The sequence below is a fragment of the Melanaphis sacchari genome, unplaced genomic scaffold, assembly GCF_002803265.2.
Source record: "Melanaphis sacchari strain LSU unplaced genomic scaffold, SCAv2.0 Contig0_pilon_pilon, whole genome shotgun sequence".
NCBI lineage: Eukaryota > Metazoa > Arthropoda > Insecta > Hemiptera > Aphididae > Melanaphis > Melanaphis sacchari.
Window position 1 is genome coordinate 5,148,405 of NW_020270366.1, and position 8,826 is coordinate 5,157,230.

Genomic DNA, 8,826 nt, shown 5'->3' on the forward strand with positions numbered 1-8,826 from the left:
ATGAATTGCATCAGTAGACCTAAATTGGTTAGTAAAATGAAAATAATTGTTGTTGAGATAGATCTCTAGTTTAATTTTTTTTTTTGTTTTTTTTTTTTTTTACCTTTGAAGATACTTAAATCGAATTAACCTTATGAAATTATTATTGTGATACGAGTTCATTATATTTTATTTTAAAAAATAACATAAATGTCTATTATTATAGATTGTAATTAATTGAATCTTATTTTTAAGTATATATATTATATATATTATATATATATTATCATATACATTTAAGATAATATATTTTTTTTAATAAACTAGATTTTTATAATGTATTTTAGACTGACATAATTTACAAAGCGGTTTTTTCGCTAATTATTATATGTAAAAATATTATAATTATTATTATTGTATTGACCATTTTTGTTGTTGTTTTTTTACAACCTTAATTATTTCATTTTAAATTTTAATCACCTAATTCCAAAATCTTGATCACAGGAAACATAATATTTATTCAACAATAATCAATATTATACATTACTTGAATAAATGCTTTGTACTATGACTATAATACGTCGTATGTGCAAATATTATTTAATAGAAAAGATAGACATCTTTTATATTATTGAGTAATATACAAATTAAAAATTTATCTACTTACTAGCATTTAAAAATAAAATTTATAATTTGTTGAAAAAATATTTATTCTACAATAAAATAAGTTAATATAGATCAAACGGCCAAGTTCAAGATATAATAGATTCCTACTATTTTGCCTAGCAATATAAATCATTTTCATGTAAAAATAATGATTAATTTATATTGAATTAGAAATCATTACTCTACTAGAGGAGTTTAGAGACAAGAGTACATCAGTATATGGTGAATAATGATAACACTAATAACTAATTGTTGTATAATTAATTAAAGGATTAATTATAACTGTTTCATTTTAAATGGGCTGCGCTTTTTATTAGTTGTACTAAAAATTTATTGGATATTTTTTCCCTTTACAAATTATGGACATTTAAATATTTTAATCAATATATGATTTTTAAGACATATCAAGTATACCTAATTGTTATTAAAAATGTTAATAATCAAAAAACAATAATTTGCTTATTTGTATTATTGTTTGTTTGTGTAATATGAAATATGTTAATATGATAAATGTGTATTAATTAGAACTGTTTCTCTAGTTGTTTAATATCATCAGTTATCACATACTATTTAATAATAAATTAATGTAATAGGTATCTACTACCTACTGATCATTAACCTAGTACCAACCAATTTTATAAAATATTTTTTTACACTTATTATTTACATAAATGAAGTATGTTCCAATATGCTATTATTTTTATCAAAAATATCATTTTGTTCATAAAATAACTTTGCAAGGAAATAAACATTAAAATACAAACCTTTTACTCAAAATGAATGCATAAATGTTTGATCACTTATCTGTATATATTAACGATCATTTTAAAACATTTAATATGTTATTACAATTTATCAATAAATTTCTCATTTATTTCAAGTTGACATATTATTTTATAGTAAACTATGGCTGTACTACCAGATTTATTTTCATTGCAAAAAGGATTTAAGTTGAACAAGCAAATATAATTTCAAAGCCATGTGTATTGAGTATTCATTGGAAAATAATAAATAAATAAAAACAAATAATTAAAATATACTCGTAGTATACAAAATATTTCTGAAAAATTACCTACACAGTATATCCGATCAGTGGGCACATATCTGAAATTTTATTTCATGATGGCTAGGGAAAGGAGAATTGACTTTTCAAGGAAATCTTAAGTATTTTTATATAATATATACACTTGCATATTCTTATAGAGGTACCTATAAGAAAAACTAATAATTTATTTTAATAATATTGTTTGTAGATTTTCTACAAAATTAGAAAGTAACACAATATTTAATTAATGCTATTGGTTTTTCGACGAGGTATTTGAATAATTTTACGATTTTCTTGCATAAAGTTGTTAAATTTTAAAAATGTTAGCACTATATACATTGTTGAATTTTAATGCAAAACAGCCCATGGGTGAAGCCAGGAGATTCAGCTAATATATATATATAATATGTGAAAAAAATAATTAGTGCTCTTAACAAAAAATATAAAAAATAATATCTGTGTTGTACTTGTCGGCACTTCACTCTACAGTTAATAAAATACACATAATAATGAATAATGATTAATGACTGAATTTTATGATACCTACATACATCCTCACGATACGCACGCATAGGCTCTTAGAAGATTGCCTATATTGAACTCCTTAAAAACAGTCAGTATCGAACTCCTTAATAAAACCATCTTGAAATTGCTTGTATATTGTGTAGTTATTTATTTATAATTAAACAGGCTGAAGCAAATAAAAAAAATAATAGGTGCATACTGTATATATAAATAAGAAACAAAACTTATTTAGCTAATTATGTACTTAAAAACTTTAAATAAATATCTGTTGATTGATTTTTTTAGACGATGAAAGGTAATAAAGAATGGATAATTGTCTAAATAGAAGGACTCTAAATTAATTTGGTAAATCAATGTAATCCTTTTTGGAGAAATCCATTCAATCTTATCAGAAAGAAGTTATTTGTTAGAAAATTCAAACCCTGTATAGCCTGAAAAGGTTGACTAATTTAATAGTTGTTGAGCAGGAATCATATTTACATTAAACCATTATACTAAATAGGTATGTTCTATATTATTAATATTATTATTATTACTATTATTAAACTAGAATAATACAGCATATGCATAATACATTAACTTATTTATTATGTATTATATTAATTATTATTATTACAAACAGTGTAAGTAATTTGTATAAAGTAAGAGCAGGGGAATTTTCTTTTACGCTATTCGGCACCAACATTGTTTTAATGTCTTACGTATTGTAGAACTGTTGTTATTCAAATACTTAAATAATAATAAAGTGATCGTTAATTTATTATTTCAAATATTCAAAGAAAAAATACTTGTAGTTTTTTTCTGCTAAATAAATGTATCATACTTAGTGGTTAGTAGTTAGTACCGCTTAAATATCAGAATATTGTTATTATTTTAATAAGCTATGATCAGTGGTTAGGCATGTTGAATTTTAATTGATTACAATTATTATTTGTATAAATGTGTAATAAATGATCTACGGAATTGTTGGTACTTCTGTCACTACTGTTGCATCTTACTGTGAATTGTGGATACCTTGCATCATATTTGGTGTTAGCATATTAATTCTGTAGAAACTTATACTCTTTGGGTGTAATTTTATAAAATAAAGAAGTGTTCGAACAAATCAAACAGATCAAGTTTTTTCTCTACAGAATAAAATTATTATGCTTTTAAAATTTGTAAGAAGATTCTATAATAATTAATAGCCATAAAAATATATTTTTATTTAAAATAAATACTTATGCCATTCATTATAATGCATAATATATATATATATAAGTATATATAAAGATAAAGTACATTTAAGGAAATGTTTTCAATACACGTGTCATATGACGTATTGAGAATAGAGGTTATTCCGTGCGATACGGAATTCTTGATTACTATATATATCCGGGATCGAACGAAAATAACGTAGCTGTTTGGCCTGAATAGATGACGTCTGTGGCTATATAGTGTGCCTTCGAATATTGTGATGGTATTTATTATTAGGTCTGGTAAGAAATAAACATCACATATCACAATGCTGTGACTTATCAACGTATTATAATCATATTATTGTTATGTATATGTAGTTCTACCCAGTATAGAATAAATTACGATATAATATACAATATAAAATGCTTGGTAAACACAATACGAGTACACAGACGAACGTCACTGTCACAACAAACACGTGGGAACGCCGAGAGAAATTTAAATATTTTTCAACAAGTGCGCCCGCATGTATCAAATGTTTTTTATTCGTTTAATTCATAGCCGATTTATTGTTTCGATGCAACAATATAAAAATAATAAACAAAATATCGTATAACAATTTATAGTGAGCGAGCAGTATGTTTTATATTATTACTATATAGATCGATATTAGATCGACTACGAAACCTCTGTAATTTATTCGTCGATAAATCAATTGGATTTCGTCATACACCGAAAAACTATTGGTCGTGTACAAGTATATAATACGTCAGTACTACAATTATATTATACATAACTACAATATATTATTATTATTATTATTATTATTATGCTAGTAAGTAGTAGACGACGTTCGCTATAGATTGACAATTGCTTCATTAGTTATTAATGTTATTATATTCACCATCGCCTTTGTTATGTGATCTCGACGATTCAGAGTCGATACATCCGAACACTGACACGTGCAGTTTATTATCCTATTGATATTTAGCCGTAAACTTCTATAGATATTTTATAGTTTAATACTATTACTAAAATATAGTGTACAGTAAGTCACGTCAGTGGATTTAAAAAATATAATATTAGAAAATGATCTTGATTCTTGAGTTTTAACGGTGATTAAACATTTTGAGATTATTGATAATAAGAATATTTTTTCCATCTATCTATCAATGTAATAAATAATTGAAATAAATATATACTGTAAGAAAATAACTTCTTGCACTAGAGTTATTATTATAAATTTCCCATCAACCAGTTTTACAGGCAAATATAAATTATAATATTCTGTACCAACTACCTATAGTATTATCCTCAATATACTTTATAATTCATAATATTATGATAAGTAACAATTAAATGTTAAATAAGCAGGTAATAACTTAAAGGCAACGAAATAAAAGCGTATTCTATCATAAAAATGCATAATGAAATATTATTATGTATTTTTCGTATATAAAATTGATAAAAATTCTTTTATAAACTTCACTTAATTTCACAAGTGATTATTAAGATGGCAAACTATTTGATATAACGACTTAGCTTAAAATAATAAACATCTTCTTTTAAATTTATTTTATACATAGTAAGTAATGCTTTTACAAACAAAAAAAAAATATAAAATGAGATAATATTATAGTAGCACAACCTACTATAAACTATTAGCTTTAAATTTTATCATACACATTTTTTTTTTTTTTTTTTAGGTATCTATTATATAATATAAAATATTATAAAAAAATTAGATTATGACGTTTGAAAAAAAATACTTACCTATTTAAGAAATAAATTGTAACTTTGTTTTATTCTAGTAGTACCTACCAATAAAATTAAATATTATTTACATAAGTATTGTATGAGTATATATTATAGAGATAAAATAATAGTCTGTAAATAATATGAATGGATGAATGATAATAGGTGTCTTACTGGTGATATAACTTGGAGTTTTTTTTTTCTTAAGGAGGAATCACAACATATAAAAAATACTTTTACCCATTTTATCTAAAAGTCTAGTAAGGAATGTTATAGAAATATAGAGGTAACACATGACGTTCATCTACACCTCAAATAAATGGAAAATATTAAATCTATATACAATAGAACCTCCTTTTGTTAGATTCACTCTGAACTAATTGATTTTTCCATTATAAAGAGGTTTTTCCCTTTTAAGTTGTAGTGGATCGATTAAAAGGTAATTTTTCTGTAATGATATCTGAAAATACTAAATAGTGGTCTACTCTTCAAAGTTTTGTAGAATTTTAAAATTAATAAAAATGTATATCAAATTAGTATTATCCGTAAACTGAAAAATTTTAAATGTATCATTAAATTAATAATATGCTTGTACTAAACTAAATCGTGATTAAAATTAATAGTTAATTAAGTAAATATATTTTATTTAATCACAATTCACATTGTAGACAATAATTTTAAATTAATAAATAATTCTTAGTTCAATAATTTAGTAGACTTTATAATTACCTAAACAATTATTATGTGCAGGAAAATCAATAGGACTTTAATGAAAAAAATTGATTGTATTATTATTTTGTAGAATGTATTACTATAAAATGGCTAGTTATTAAAAAAAAAATGAGAGTTGCTCAATTATATATGATTAATATGTGACCTGACTGATAATATTACAAATAAATTTGTTTTTACTTAATATTTATTTACATATTAACTTTTAAAACTATATCTTAGGCATTTTTTCCACGTCCATTGTGTTATTTGAGCTTGGATCAAATCGTTTTCACGTTGTCATCCACTGTACACCATCCACGATTATATAAATATTATTATTTATTAAACGCAGTGTTTAATGCGTCGTTCGTAGTCACATAATATATTCTGATATTTTAGAAAAAAATGGGTTTTTTTTTGGAAAATTTTAAACCTACAATTTACAGTATAATAAATTAATAAGAGTCAGTTAGATTAACAAAGGTGGTGGGAATAAGGAAAGCTTGGGAATTCTACATAGGTACTTGAGTGTTATTTTACCAACAGTAGTCGCAAATATTTCGAACCTGATATTACATTAGTTATTGATAAGTAAATACGCTGCTAAAGACTTTTTTTATAATAACAATTAATGATTTTATTTATTATTATAGAAATAAATATACAAAAAAAATTTGACGGGACACTGCCGAAAAACAAATCACTCGACTATATTTAGGTTACACTTTGGGTTAAACTGTAGATAAGCGCTATTATCTACATTCTACATCGACTGTATCGACAATTTCAAATAACGATACGTCGATGTTGTTGCAAATAATTGTTAGTTGTATATTGAACGTAAGTATAATATACGATGAAAATTCTCGATTCATTAATTCATCAGTAAATACAAAATATTTATATCGTTGCCATAATGCTTGATGTCATTAATTTATCGTAGGTACTGTCGTTAAGGCACCAAATTCTAAATTACGTACAAAGATCTACACATTATTCATGACTTGTCAAAAGATTCAACTAAAGAATAACCTCAAGCCTTATTTCCATTATAAGTTATAACATAAAAGGAATATTGAACAAAAATATAAGTATTTGTATAAATTATAAATGCATATTTTTTATTTTAATATTTCTTCATATTTAACCATTTATTTAAACCTACCATTTAAAATGATTTAAAATATCATTTCTATTTACATTTTTTTATGTAATTATTTAGAGCATCTTAGCCTTTAGGTATTCAACTTTTAAGACTAATCACAACATAATAACTGTGACACCATTACCAACCGTTACATCACATTAAACTGTCTTTTAATTTGACAAAAAAAATATTGCTTCAGAGGTAAAGATAAGATTGAAACACAATTACATTTGTCAAACAATGTGTATGAAAATACAACATTTGACTGCGCTTCATTGAAGATAGATGTTGTCTTTGGTCTTAAATTGAAAATTTTTTTCGCTCTTGGTTTTGTAATCGAAAATATTAAGCCGGTAGTATTTTTTCAAGTTTAATTGAAAATGGGCTACATAATAAACAAGTTAGGTTTAAGGAGAGACTTGCAAAATTCAAAACTTTAGACACAGAAATAGGTGGGTGATGGCGCAAGCATTATTTTTGCGTTAAATAATGTGGAAAAATAATAATTATTATAATAAAAGGGCCGTGGACACTTGTTGCACAATTTTTTTCTAAATATTTTTCATTTCAAGTATTTTTAAGAGGGAAAAAATCGTATTAAGTTCTACACAAACATACTTAAATGTCAATAGAAGCTGTATTTAATTTATAATTAATTCAAAGCCATGTAATTAATTTGAAGTTTTATAAATTACTAAAAAATATTGAAATTGAAATTATATTTTAATAAATTTCTATGAATTAAATTTCATGTTAATAATTATTAAAGTCATTAAGTTAATTTAAACAATTTTAGGTTTATTTAGACATTTTAATGTGTATATTATGCACTAAAATGATGTTATAATTTTGTATTTACTTAAATCTTTCTTTAGCTTATAAATAGTGATTATTATTTATTATTGTTATCGCCACGAGCTGTTTTTTTATTTATTTTACTTAATTGTATAATACTATTAATACTATATTTTAAATATTTGTAAATAATTATTTTACACCTATCAATAACAAATCATTTGTTTGTTATGTATTACTCGTACTTATGTGATATTTGTCTATGTGTTTGTTTGTGTTTGTGAGTGTTTACATCTCTCTAAAAATATGTATTGCAATAATTATTTTTGTTATTATATATATACACATCAATTATATTCTAGTTCTACAGTCCTCAGAAGAATAAACTTCACTATAAAAAACATTATATTGAAATGTATGCTAAAAAAAAATCACGATTATCGTTTATGTTTACGATGTTTACGACGATGTGTATAATAATTAATAATATTATGTTTTTGCAACTTATAATATTGGGAATGTACGTAAGGCTGCGGTGTGATACGGCACGAACACGTCGTGCTGCAGAGTGATTGCGGCGCATGGGACCCCAGTAGTAATATTCACAAAATGTGACATAACTCCGATTGGACTTGACTTTAGTCAGACAGCTACAACTCTGGGTAAGCCTACTGACTCTATTTTGACGTCGTACCGTCGTACCGTGTGTACTCACGTCATCCGTTACGGAATAAATGAAAAAACTTACTCCGAAATCCACAACATTAGTAATTACGAAAATAATAATGAAATACGGCCCGCAACGCGGCTAGATTCTCATGATGTCCTGGTACTCGGAAAGTGATTGTTCCATTTTCGTACGGTCGCCCACGCTATCCTTTTCCTTTTTTCGGTCCTTCAGTATAGCGATATTATTATAATATATTTCACTCATTTCCAGGCACCAACCGCGTCGCAGAACACGGTTACGATTCGTGAACAATAATTATTATTATTCGTCCTCAAATTTCTCGACGTTGGA